Genomic DNA, 14756 nt, shown 5'->3' with positions numbered 1-14756 from the left:
TATGACATTGAACAAGCAAATTAATTTAGAAAGAATTGTGATTTTTATTATGTTAGCTCATCCTACTCATGTGTAGCAGCAGTTTTAAGTTTAATCACTGTGAAGGCAGAAATATGGTGTCTTAAACAATGATGGAGCCCTATATGGCAGCACCAAAATGAAATGGATGTTCCCTCTTTAATCTTTCCTGTATTTTCTTCTGATTTGTAAACTTGGGATTTCTATAGGGGCATTACAGGAACTTTTGCTTTTGAGGTTCCCTTCATCAGTACATTGATGGGTTATTACTATTTTCCCTTTGTCCACTGACTCTAAACTATTAATATAGTTTTCACTTATAATTTCTTGAAATATAACATACAGACTTTTTTTAATGATGATTTTAAGGAATTCTAGTGATTGTTAAGTTATCTCTTCTTCATCTGTTTTTGAGGTCAGGATAGAAAAGCTTTGTGATCTTTTGGAGAAAGGTATCATATCAACCCTGATATAACCTCACGAAAATCTATAAATGGTTCTAGATTACCCATGAGTTAGTTCACTTCTTTTAATTTCTAATTAACAGTATATCACTCATTTAAAAGAGTTCATTCTGAGCAAACAGGTTTCAGAGAAACCTGGAAAGACTTAACATGAACTGATGCTGAGTGAAATGAGCAGAACCAGGAGAACATTGTGCATAGTAACAGAAACATTGTGTGATGATCAACTATGATAAACTTAGCTCTTCTCAGTAACAAGACAATTCTAAAAGACTTTTGAAGGAAAATACAATCTATATCCAGGGAAAGATATATGGAGTCTGAATGTAGATCAAAGCATAGTATTTTTATTTTTTTTCTTCCTCATGGTTTTTCTTTTTTGTTCATAACATAACTAATGTGTAAATGTGTTTAACATGGTTGTACATGTATAAACTATATCAAATTGCTTGCTATCTTGGGGAGGGGTCAAGGAAGGGAGGGAAAAAGAAAAATTTGGAATTCAAGATCTTACAAAAATGAATGTTGAAATCTATCTTTACATATAATTGGAAAAAATTCTGTTAAGCGTAAAAAAAGAATTAATTCCATAGTTTCTATTGAGCTCAATAGTTATTTGTTAAGTTAATTTGTTCCATGAAATTGAATAACCACAGTCTCTGTTATCCAGGGACTTACATTATAATCAGAAAGAAAATGTAAATGTGCCTATCTATTACATAAGGAGAGAGTAAATGAAGAAATATCTACTATTCCATAGTTAGGGAGGAATAGTTGATAAAGTTGACATCTAGATGGTGTAGGCAGTGATGGAACAGAAAAATAGACGAAAAATGATTTTTAGTGAAGGAAAGAGACAAGGGGCTCTATGAGGCATTTGTTAGAGTGTCAGCCTTAGCGTCAGGGAAGACAAGTTTAGTCCCCGCCTGTGTTACAAACTGGCTATTTGGTCACAGATAAATGACTTAATTTCTCCATATCTAGGAAACTCTCTAAGATAAAATTAAAATTGAGCTCCTGATCTGCATTGCTAGAGGAAGTTTCTACTACAGGTGATCCCTTTACTGATGAAATCACAGGTCTGTATCAAGGAAAGATACATTTTTTGTCCTTATGGACAGGATAGGAAGAAGAAAGAATAAGCATAAACATGTAAATATATACATATATTATGTATGTATATGTTTATATACACATATATGGGTGCATATACACACAAATATATGTATACACACACATGTGTTTCTTGGAGAGGATTTTTTTTAATGCTTTGTTGATTCTTTTCTAAAAAGGTTCATTCACTTACCAATGACTCCTACCCACTAATAAAACCATATAACCACGAAGTTGCTGAAAGGTAGATGACTGCATATAAGAAACAGAGAAGGTCCATTGGAAGCTTCAGCATTGGTAGGAGTGGTTTCTTTATCTGAGACTCATTATAGGACCAGTCCCATTCTCTGTAACTAAGAAGCATATTTAGGCAAAACAAATTAACATATTGTTATTTCACAACAATCACCTCATATTTATCTAATGAGAAGCAGGATGTGTGCTTCACGAATATCAGTTAGAGAAGGGATATAAAAGGAGACATAATATATGATCATCAACTTCTCTACTAAGCAGCTCATCTTGGGAAATTGGGGAAGGTTTAATAGGCCAGAAAAGATTTAGAACCTCTAGGGTGGGGAATATGATATTCAACAAGGGGTAACTAACTAGTAATAAGGACCCATATGCTATTAAGTATCATACATTTGTAGTGGGTCCATTCATTAGAGTTTTATGGATTTCTGTGAATGCACTATTGTCCAAGGATGCATAGAGAAGCTATCTTCACTAGAGTAAGTGGACAGTATGAATTCTCTGGGGCTAGGGAATTAATGAGGAAGGAGCAATAGAAAGCTTGAAGGGACAAGGAACTCTAGATTGTTCATGAGCACTTTATTTAAATGGCTCCAAGAGCCACTGAGTGGATAGAGAGTTGACCTTTAAACCAGGAAGAACTATGTTTAAGTCCTGCCTCTGACACATATTGGCTATGTGGCCCTGGGAAAATAATTTAATTTTTCATTGCTCCAGGCAACTTTTTATGACTGTATATTGCAGAGAAAATGTCTACTCCCATTGGAAGAGAGAGTTCCCACATCTAGGAGTTTCCTATCCTAACACAAAAATAGATTCAGTCTTTATTGTCTATTGAAATAGTATTAACATTTGGTCAAACCTGGGTAGGATGTTCTTCTTCTATAGAAAGAGATGTAGATGGATGCAAAAGACATTTGAAGTTCTAAACATGACTATGAGAATGAAGAATAGATTAATCAGTAGTGAAAGAATGGGAAAAACTGAAGACAAGGAGTTCATAATTAAGAGGAGATTTTTGAGAATTCATGATATTAATAATAGGCCAGAGAAGACCAGTACTGTCCTGGTACCTGTGGAATGTTAAAAAGATTAAAAGAAGGCCTCCAAAATATTTGTCAGATCCTATATGGAGGATTTATAGAAGGGTACGGACACAAGATTGATGAGAAAACATAACATTGATTGTGAATTGGCACCATGGGAGGAAGAGCCCACTTAAACAGGATTGATGATCCACTGAAGAATTCAAAGTCCACTTTGACAATTTATAAAGAACTTTTCTGCAAACAACCCTGCGAGATATATAGTACAAGTATTACAGTGGTATAATAACTGCCACATTTGAGAGATAATAAAGATGGGGCAAATAGGTGGCACAGTAGGGTAGAGGCAGGGATTTGGAGTCTGTAAGAACTGAGTTCAAGTCTGCTCTCAGATATTCACTAGAGTGTGACCCTGGGTAAGTCACTTAACTTCTGTCTGCCTCAGTTTCCTTATTTTCAAAACAGAAGTCATAATATTATCTAACTCCCAAGGTTGTTAGGAGAATCAAATGAGATAATATTTGATAAAATACTCAGCACAAATGCCTTACACATAGTAGGCACTTAATATTGTTTTTAAAAAATTCATATGTGAACTACCAAGAGTAATAAAACATGATAGATCAGAGACAAAATTCTTAAACCAAGTACTGAAGTTACTATGTGAGTTGAAAGAGTGGTGGTAGAAGAAGAGTAGTAGAAAATGATAATTAGATTGGAAAAAGTAGAGTACAAGTAAAAAATATGGATTTCAAAAAAGGAAAAGAGTCTTGTGAGATGGCAGAGGTTCATTGTATCTCTATCACTTGTCCACTTACTAAATTCCTCTGGAATCATGATTTGTTTTTGGTTTTGTTTTTTTTGGAGGCAACAGGAGTAAAGTGACTTTCCCAAAGTCACACAGCTAGTAAGTATTGGAGGCAGGATTTGAACTCAGGTCCTCTTCATTTCAAAGGCCAGTGTTCTATCTACTCTATGATCCAGTTGCCCCTCACAATTCCTTTTTATGAATATCAAATGAACAATTACAGAAATCCAAGAATCTCAGAGGCAGAAGCCTGAGAGGGCATCTCTTCTAAACCATAGCTGAACAAGAGCCCTTTCTACATTATAATCCTAAGTGCTCATGTAACCTTTGTTTAAAGACCTCCTGTGGGTATAAACCTCTTAGTCCCTGAGGCAGCTCATTCCACTTTGGAGTAGTTCTAATTGTTAGGAAGTGTTTTCCTGATTTCAAGTCTAAATTTGCCTCTTTGCAACTTCTTCCTAGTGCTCTTAGTTCTGCCCTCTAGGGACAAACAGAACAGGTCTAATCCCTCTTTGACATGACAGCTCCTCAAACGCTTTAGAACAGTGATCTTACATGCATTTCAGGCATTCTCTTCTCTGGGATGAAAATATCCAGTTCCTTGATCCTAAAATGGAATAAACTTGAAGACCTGCACCATACTGGTTTCCTTCCTCTGGCTGCTTTCCAAATTATCTCTATCACTCCTAAAATGTGGCTCCTAGCAACCAATCTTGATTTCTTTTGTAACAATGTAATTTCAGAGTTAACAACTTCATTTTAAATTGTTGTTCTTTTTTCTCAAGTCAAAGAGAAACCATAGATTTGTTTCTATTGGTTATACAAGAATTTAAACAGTGATGTGAAGTATCCCAAAAATCTTAGTTCAGTTTTAAACTCTAATAGTGTAATAATGAGACTTATTTTCAATATTTTACCACATCAGACAAATATGGCTTCTCATGATGTTCTGATTTTCAGTGGAAACAGTTTTGGAAAATTAAAAACAAAGAAACAAGCAAGCAAGCAAACAAATAAACAAATAAACAAAAAAATAAATATATAAATAAACAATTGAAAACAAAACAGTAAAACAAAAATGAAACAAATCTATTCTGTATAAGCTTGATATGGCGGTATTGCTGTAGCTTAGCCATGTTGGCCAGTAAATTGTTTTCGTTTGCAATGGGATGTATTACTAAACAATAGAAGCTATAGCGTTTGCTAATTCCATGCTCACTGCAGCTCTTCTGATTACAAATGTAGTTCATTGTCTTCATATTCGTTGTAGCTGTCATTTCAGAATCAACTTTCCCTGTGTACCTAGAACATCTATTGTACAGTAAAAAATCAAAGTAAATGACAAATTAAAAGTATAAAGATGAAAATTTTGAAATCATTGTAGCACCAATTATTGTAGTTTTGATTCCAAAAAATGGGGGAACTAGATAAAAATAAACACTTTTTTCTGACTAATAAAAGCTTGCTTGAAACTTAACATTAAAATAAAAAAACCCACTAAGAACCTGGCAACTGGTCCCATCACTTCCTGGCAAATAGAGGGAGAAGAAATGGAAGCAGTGTCAGATTTATATTCTTGGGCTCAAAGATCACTGCAAGTGGTGACTTCAGTAATGAAATTTAAAAAAAAAATAACGCTCCTTGGAAGGAAAATTATGACAAATCAGGACAGTATACCAAAAAGGAGAGATATCACCTTACTGACAAAGGTCCATACAGTCAAAACTTTGATTTTTTACAGTAGCAATATATGGCTCTGAGAGTTGGATTAAAAGGAAAGGTGAGTAATGTAGAATTAATGCTTTTGAAATTATGTTAGTGGAAAAGATTTTGGAGAGTCCCTTGGACAGCAAGGAGATCAAATCAGTCAGTTATTAAAGAAATCAATTAAGACTATTCACAGGAAGATCAAATGCTGAAGCTGAAATTTAAATACTGTGGTCACATAATGAGAAAATGGGACTCATCGAAAAAGACACCGATATTAGTGAAAGATTGAAGAAAAAGGAGATCGTAGAGGATGAGAGGAATAGATAGTTTCATAGAAAAAATTAGCATGAACTTGGAAAGGCTTTAAGAGATGATGGAGGACAAAAGGGCCTGGCTTGCTATGGTCCATGGGGCCATGAAGAGTTGGAAATGACTGAACAGCAGCAACAACTTCTGATTAGTACCATTTGTTACAGTTTAACTGATGCAAAATAGTTGCCATAGTGAAAAGGCCCAGTGTCCTAGACATCATCAAAGACTTGAGCAAGAGAGACATAGAAGCTATAAAGAATATGATTTAGAGTACAAGCATGTTTGCAAAACACAATGGAGTAGGATGACAGAAAACGGTGAACTGCAATGTCTCGTAAAATTGTGAAAATAAGTTGTGGTAGGGAAAATGGCTTTCAGAGAGGTTGGCATGAGATCTAGCTATATCACAGAAACCCAAGAATATTTATTGATAAAGGAAGAAAACAAACATATATGAAATGAAACATACCTTCTGCCATATAATTGTTTCTCATCAATCAAAGTAATAGGACTTCCATATTTGGACTCTTACTTTATGAAGAAGTGGCAGTGACTGACAATCTGACTATATCCATAAAGAATAATTCCACATTGGAGATAATGCAGTATGAAAGGCACTCAGGGTTTGATTTTCAAAATATTTATAAAGGTGAAAGATTTTTAAAAAATAACAGATGGTAGCATAATGAGTTGAACATGGATGATCAGCTCTGTTACAGTATTTACTGAAGAAAAGAAAAAGGCAACTGAGAAGAAACCAGAAATTAGACCAGCAACTCATTTCTCTTCTCTCAATGGAGATAATAATGCTTATATCAACTACCCCACAGGGTTATTTGTGAGGTAAGCAATTTATCAACTTTAAAGTGACATCTAAGTGTGAGTTATTATTATGGCAGACTACATCACTCAAGGCTCCAAAATGACTGAGAGGTATGGAGAATATAAGCTCTGTTGTGTCTATTGCTAATTTATGTCAACAAGCCAGTTGACTTAGTGGAATAAAATGCAGTCTTAAGGGCTCTCCTCCCACAAAACATCTACCAAACATGAACAAGATTATCTGGAATGATAACCATGACAAATACTATATTCAACAATTCACCAAATACTAATATGGAGTGAATTTTAAAACAAGAAGACATATATTCACTTAGCCAGCTCATCAATGTCATTGAATATCTTTTGTTCAGAGTGAAAACAAAAGATACATTCACTATTGATGGGGAAGGTTTGCAGATCTTCCTATTCACAGAAATCATTTCATTAATTACATTGAAGCTCAGAACACTAAAAAGCCTCTGCAGTGAAAAGCATAATAATGTGAAAAAGACTGGTCTATTGATGATGAAGGAAAAAAAAAAACAATGCCCAAGAAACAATGTGCCTGCTTGACAGGCAGTCATTTAAGTTAGGCCATTTATTTATACCTTGGACAGGCACTACAGGTGAACAATGAACTGGGTCCAGAACAGAATTGGAGATGGAGATCAGACTGTGTTGCATATGGGGAATTGTGCTTTCAGCATTCTCAGAAAGCTCACTAATCATGAAAGTCTGCCCTTTTAACACCAATAGTCTCCTACTGATGTTTGATTACAATAAATCATAGCATGATTTTGAAAGAAATAAACTCTTACCACTTAGCACAGTGCCTGGCACATTGTAGGTGCTTCATAAATTTTGATTGATTAATTGATTAAGTTACTTAAAAAACAATGTACAGGTACACAGTAATAAGTAGCATCCTTTCAGCAAAGACGTGTACACAAAAGTGAGTGTAAAATACATCAAAGCTATCAGCTATAACCAGGAAAAGAGTTAGGCCACTTATAGAGAGAGAATTTGCCCAATAAAATATGAACTCCTTAAGGGCAGACACTATTTTTTACTGTCTTGGTATCTTCAAAATCTAGAACAGTACTGGGAATATAGTAGGAGCTTAATAAATGCATGCTTTAGTGTTTATTGGTTGAGAGACAAGAAAGGGACAGCCAAAGTATTTCATTGGTGATGTTGCCCAGATATTAAAAGAAGCAGAGATAAGCCTTCCTTCTATTAAATGATTTTTCAGTAAAGGTCTTACAGGATGAAATGGACAATTATACAGCATGAACCAGGCATGGAGGAATTGTCTTCTGCACTGGTGGGAGGACTACCCACATTGATAAGATCATAGCCCACCTGACTCTTTAAGTAAATACCTTCTTCCTGGACCAAAAATTAAAATATATGTATATATTCTAAGAGCTCTAAAAATTAAGGACTCTGCCATTGAGTCAAGTAGTCAGCAGCCTACCCTCCTGAAACTAATCTTTTTTGCCCCATCATCACCCACAAAGTCCACAAAGTCATCAGCTAACTTTACTCATAAATGTACTGCTGTCATTCTCACATAAGTGTTATCTCTTTCCTCACTCTAAGAAGATCTAAGGCACTTTGTTGTTCTCATTAGCAACATAAGATAAGCCAGAGCCAAACACATAGTTTTAGAGGCTTTCTTCTCCCAGTATGGCTCCAATTTAGTGAAGAGTAATTTTAATGGATCAGAGATTTCTGGAAGACCTATTATTCTGTTACTGTATGGAAGACAGTAACTTAAGGAAAAAAATTAATTCAAATTAAATCAAAGACCTGGGTCTTGTATTCTACCATTATCTGTGTAACTGTGGAAAGGTCACTTAATTTCTCCAGACCTCAGTTTCCCCATCTATACACTGAAGACATAGAGTTAAATGATTCCCCAACTTTCTTCAGGTTCTAAAATTCTGTAATTCCTTGAGCACCAAGAAGACTCCTAGTTCTTTACAATGTTTCCGAAATGCTTTCCTTATTCAGAATTGTGAGACAGGCTAAAAACTAAGATACAAATGCTTTGTATTTGATATATACATTTTTTTTAAGATGGGGGAACAAAGAATTTATTTTGCTGAAAGGAGGATAAGATTAAACTTTTTTTTTATTTCCCATTACCAGCTGAGTATCTTTCTTCAGCCTCTCCCACTCCTTCTACAACCATTCTGGCTGCTCTAATGCTACACTTGGTTGTAATGTATGGCTTGCCCCCAGCTTCAAAGCAATGTTCACATGCCCAGATAAAAGGCTCCCCAGCATACTGTCCAAGCTCCATTTGCCCCCGAAATGATGATATGAGCAAATGATAAATATCCTGACACAAAAAAGCTATTTTTCTGGGAGGCCACTGCATCATAAGCAAACCTTTGTTGCTGTATCTGCCAACCAAATGATCTGTCCTCTCATTGAAAGGCTCTGGAGTCCACAGATTAGCTACTACAAGTGACTGCCACGGTGGGACAGAACAAAGGCTCAGTCCGAGCCCAGTTTTCATCCCCTCCACTCCTCAGTGCAGGCCAAGTTCAGCTCAGCCATCCATCACAGCCCTGGAATGTGCACTGAGTGAATACCCACATTCTGCCAAGGCAGAAGAAAAGCTGGGTCATTGACTCTTCATAGAAAGCAGGGAATTCTCCCACATCAAAAAAGCACCGACTGCCTTCATCCAGGTCTGCACTGTATAATGGGTAGATTTTCAGCAAGTGCTCAGAAGACAAATGAAGCTTTTATCTGGCATTCTAGTCTCCTCGCAATGGGAGTTTACGTTAAAGCCACTTAACTGTCTGGAGTGCAGCCCTGTGGATTACCTGTTTGTGTGAATCAAGTACATTACCTGATCACATGATGCAGAGAATGGGGAGCAGTGGGGAAAGAACAAGTCTCCATAACTGGCTTTGCTTTGAAGGGATTTTCAGCAATTTCAGGACCCTTACAAAGACTTCTATACATTCTACCTCTCTTTGGTCCCCACCCAACAAGGGAGGATTAAAAATAAACAATACAGGGGAGCTAAGCTGGTTGGCTTATATTTTTTCTTGTTTCATTTGTTTAGTCCCATCCCCCCATAAGCTTTAAAAAGCAGTCTCTCATTAGTTGGTGAGAGCTGGGCTGTGGGGAATAAAAAGGAGACCCCTCAGGTAGCTTTTATAGCCTTCTCATTTAATTACCTTCCATGGAATTAAGCTAATGCCTGGGCAGGTAAACTGAACTAGCCTCTTCTTGAACAGTGGAATTGAAAGTACCCTAGCTGGAGATTAGCATGCTGAGGTTAGGAATTTAAAGTGTTATCTCTCAGCTGAATTTAACTACCCAAAATGATTTATTACACCAACCTTCATCAAGGGAAGGCTTTTTGGAGGGTTCCTAACATGCAATTTGGTTCCCAAGAAGGAACTGTTTTTTTCCTGTCTAGGTACTTTGAGTGACCAATTAGCTATAGTTTGGGGGAAGGGTGTATCTTGGGAGTAGGGGTGGTCCTAGGGCTAGGGGTGGGAGCATTAGTCTGAAGCTGAGATAAATGAATTTATCTTCAATTTCAATTTTGGAGTTGCTACGGAACAAAGAGCATTAATTTGATCATGTATTTTATAATTCTTTTAGTTTCTCTGTGGAATTCTCATGTTGAATCCATATAGGTACCCATATGCGAATGTGTATATATGCATATGGGTGTATGCATATTGTACGTATGCATATAATAATTATGTGCCTATTTACACGCCTGTCATCAGGGTTTCATATGAATTATACAGGCAGAGAAAGTGTTCTAGTGTGTTCTGTCGTGCTCAGAATCTTCCACTTTTCCAACTAAATTTCTCAACTCAAGACCAATCATATATGAGTAATATGCTGGTAATTTGAATCTTAGAAATGTCAAACTAATTTACTAATTCATCTCTTCTCTCAGATGCATATGAGTACCTAAATTTTAAGAAAACTCATATGCAAAAGTCTCAATTTATGAAAGACATCAATTAGGGAGTGATTATTCAGGTTCCAAAAGGATTCTTCACCTCACCAAAAGGTTTAATGCAGAATTCCATTAAATAATGAAGTTTCCACAGTTAAAATGCAACTCAATGGTGAAATTTGTTTCATGTGCATTTATGCATATGTGTCACATTAAAGTATGTACATCCATGCCCTGTATAACCTATTGTAAAATCAGTGATGATGGAAATGTTTCCTTTTTAGGTTGCACAGTGTAATGAGAAGCTCCCTGGATTTGGAATCAAAACACCTGGGCTCTGTAACTTACTACCTCTGAGATCTTGAGAAAATTATACCTCTTCTTTGGCTTTCATTCTCCTCGTCTGTAAAACAAAGGATTTAGACTACATTGACCTCTGAGGCCTTCCAGTTCTAAATGTATAATTCTATAAGCAGTGCACTTGTCTTTTAAAAATATGATGATGATTCTCTTCTTAATGGAGGAGCTACCTTACTGTATATCTCTCTACATCTCTGTTGTCTCTTTAATTGTCAGCTTCTTGGCAGCAAGTAGCATCTCTTTTTTGATAACTATATAATAGCACTCTAGGGGATGGTTTCAGCGTAGTGACTAGTAAATCTGTGCCCCCCCACCCAATACTCATATGTACATAAATGTTAGGGGATATATGTTTTGCAAAGTGTTGCAAATACTTTGTTAAGGAAGTGATAAGCAAAATCTTTGTCCAGTCCTTTAGTATTTTGGGATATGATATCTAACTTTACAGCTTTGAAAACATGATTTCCAGAAATAGTCCTTTTTTTTGGCTTTTTCTAGTGACTTGCTGTCCCTTTTTTGTCAAGTGTATGTATCACTCTCTCTTGGAACATTATCCCAAACCCGAGGAAACATCCTCAATGATTTCATTTGCAAAGATGAACTTAGGTATTTAGAATCATTGGTTCCTACTGATGCCCCATCTAGAAGAACTGAGAAGAATCATTCAATCAACTAATGATATTTTTTAAACAGGGCTTAAGTAGCTAGCCTTCTTTTCACTTTGCCACATTGGTTGGGGGAGGGGGGAGAGAGAGAGGGAGACAAGAGAAATTCTCACTCAGGAAGACATGAGTTCAAGGCTTGCCTCTGGGAGTCATTTTGGCATCCTTTACAAATCTCTGAGACTAGATGCTATAGCTGAGTTGCCACACTAGAAGATTATCCACAGTGATGAAATTCCAAGCATAAGCTTCAACAGATAATTCTTAATTTAAAGAGAATATAAACCCTTTGAGGTCAGGGGAAAAAAAACTTTATTTTTTATTTCGTATTCCTAGGTCCTTGTCCAATATTTGGCACAAGGTAAGAATTTACTAAATCGTTTGTTGAGTTGAATTGAATGATAACATTTTAGGATTTGCTACACAAATTCATTAAACTCCTGTTAACTTTGATTATAATCCTTCTGAGCTTTCAACTTTTAAAATCTAATCTATAGAGCAAGCCTACTCATGCCCTATAATTTTTAAATAGCTCATCCAGTGAACAGATATTTACATAGTCTTTTTCCTAAGATTACTCTATCCAACATTCCTGGCTTTATCATTCAGATTTTATTTCACCCACTGTTTCCAGCTCACCTTCTTTCAGAAACAAAAATGGCATTTCAGGCTCACTTCTAACCCCAGAAAGCAAATAGCCTCACCCCAGAACAGTGGTGTTATGGAAATGTCATTAACTAATGTTATCTAAATGCTTCTAAAACATTATCAGACTCCTACTTAGAAAAAAATGCTAGGAACATTTTTGAGATAAGACAGTAATCACACAAGTTTGTCCAAGGTATACATCTGGGAGTGCTATTTCTCACTGTATTTGAACTTTTATTCTTAGATCTGTGAAATGCACAGTTAGAAGACAGTGCATGGTACAACAAAGATCACCTACTGTATCACATATTTGGCATAATTGAAGACACCAAAATGATTTCTCTACATCCTAATTTACTAAGAAGAAAACAGAGAAAACAAAAATACTTCTGTGACTTCTCCATGTCACTTCTCATTGTGAGCTCACAGACAGCAATTCTTGAAAAAAAAATGAAGACTAGTGAATAATTCCTGACTTACTGGGCATGGGGAAAGTGAATATAAATCATAGATTTTTTTAAAAATCACAGCATTATCTTTTTAAGTATATTCAATAATTCTGATTATCAAAGTGTTTGAGTAGAGGCCCTTTAATAAATAGATGAATGTATATAATAGTGCTTTTAAAGTACTTTAGTGTTTTATTTGCATGTATGTACATATACATAAATATTTCCTCCCCACACCCCCACAATATAGAGTCGTAGGATCCTGGGATCATAAATTGGGTGTTAGAAGGGTCCTTAGACATGTTCTAGTTCAACTCTTACCATTTATATATGAAAAATCCAGAGGCTAAGTGACTTGCCCCATTACCCAGTGAGTTAATAACAAAATCAAAACTTGCAACCCTTTTAAAAAATAGATAATTCAAAGTTAAACTTCAGTTTAAATGCTATCCAGATAATCACAAATTCTGAACTGGTATGGCTTAAGTGAAGATGAATTGATTTTGTTGTATCTGAGTTGTCATTTGTTGTTATCTCTGCCTCATTTTGAGCCTACAGGTCTAAAAGGATAAGAGCTACAAGAAAAAAAAAAAGAAAGAAAAATATTCTTACACATCATTAGGGAACTACGGACATTTGCTATTTGACTTGGAGATATTACACAGGATCTAACAATTGCTCTAGATAGTGTGTAAGAACAGAGCTGGCTGGTGGGATTATGGTGCCATCATCTGGTCATACAATAGAAACCCAATCTTGTTTGTTTTGGGGGGTTTTTTTTGCTTGTTTTGTTTTATTTTTTTCCCTGTTCTTTTCCTTTTCAGCATTTTTTAAAATGTTTCTTGAGCAACTGTGGAATCATCATCAGAGAAAATTGTAACCTTGAAATGTGCACAATGAAAAGAGGAAAATAATAAAATTAGAGAAGGATAGAGAAGAGATACAAGAAGGAAAGAGAAAAGGAAGAAGGACTAGGCAATGGTTTACCACCAGGGGAACAGCTTTTGACATAATCATAAGATCATCATTGAAGACAGCGCAAACCTACTGTTTTGACATACCTATGTAGTGGTTGCTTGTTTAGGGCAGATCCCTACCTTCAGCCACTCCAACCAGAAGATGTTTAGAAATGCCAGATTGTCTCTTGAAGATACGGGGTGACTCTCCTCTCTATGTTGACCTTCCTTCCACATGACCTGTATCACTAGCAGAATGGGCAATCCTAAGCTTCCAGAAGATGATCTCTATTTGGGATGTTATCTACCGATGAATAATGGTGTCTCCCCACCTTTGCTGAGTGCCAAGAAGTAACTTCTGCTGTTCAAGAAATTCCATAACATAATATATCTTGGCTCAGGGAAATTACTGCAGGTGATAAGATTGCTGAACATAGAAGGAAAGTATTCCCATCTGTTGTGGGATCATAAGAGCCTAGATCTGAAATTAGAAGAGAACTCAGAGACCATCTAGTTCAATCTCCTTATTTTACAAATGAAGTTGTGGCCAAGTTGCTTTTCTTTCCTTGTCTCTATCTTTATATAAATCTACATTGTCTTTGGCTTATTTTCTCAGAAGGTTATTTTGAAGACAAAGAGAGATAATATATGTAAAGTGCTTAGCAAACCTTAAGCCACCATATACATGTGTGTGTCTCTGACTATGTCTCAAAGGTTTCTAGATTCATCTCCAGCTGCACTCCTGCTGCTCCCCTCCCTCTTTATCATTACCTTTGTTTCAAGGCTTAAATGTCTAGATTTTGCTCATTTCCCTTTATATCAGCCCCTAGCTTAAACCTACTAACCTGAGAGAAGTCTCTTGTATTGTGGGCAGGGTAAGTATTTCCAACAGTCTTCTTTCAGAAAATTTTCTTTAATTCTTACTGCCACAATGGTGTCCAAATTCTAGGCATTACCACCAATAATTTTATCACTTAGTTTCACCCCTGTCTGCCAAAGCTCAAGGAACACTAGAACTGGAAAGTGGCCTTAGAAGATAGAAAGTCCAACCACTTCACTCTCCAGAACTCTAATCCCTATATTCTGCTCTCTTGTTGACTCCCTGAATATTCAAGTAGAAGAAAAAAAGACCAGCTGGTTGGAGAACCTGGATCTTGATCTGCTTCTGTCTATGTCTTCTTCAGCCCTCC

This window comes from Phascolarctos cinereus, unplaced genomic scaffold (assembly GCF_003287225.1).
Source record: "Phascolarctos cinereus isolate Bilbo 61053 unplaced genomic scaffold, phaCin_HiC Scaffold_726;HRSCAF=1367, whole genome shotgun sequence".
Taxonomy (NCBI): domain Eukaryota; kingdom Metazoa; phylum Chordata; class Mammalia; order Diprotodontia; family Phascolarctidae; genus Phascolarctos; species Phascolarctos cinereus.
Note: the sequence above shows the minus strand (reverse complement) of the source record.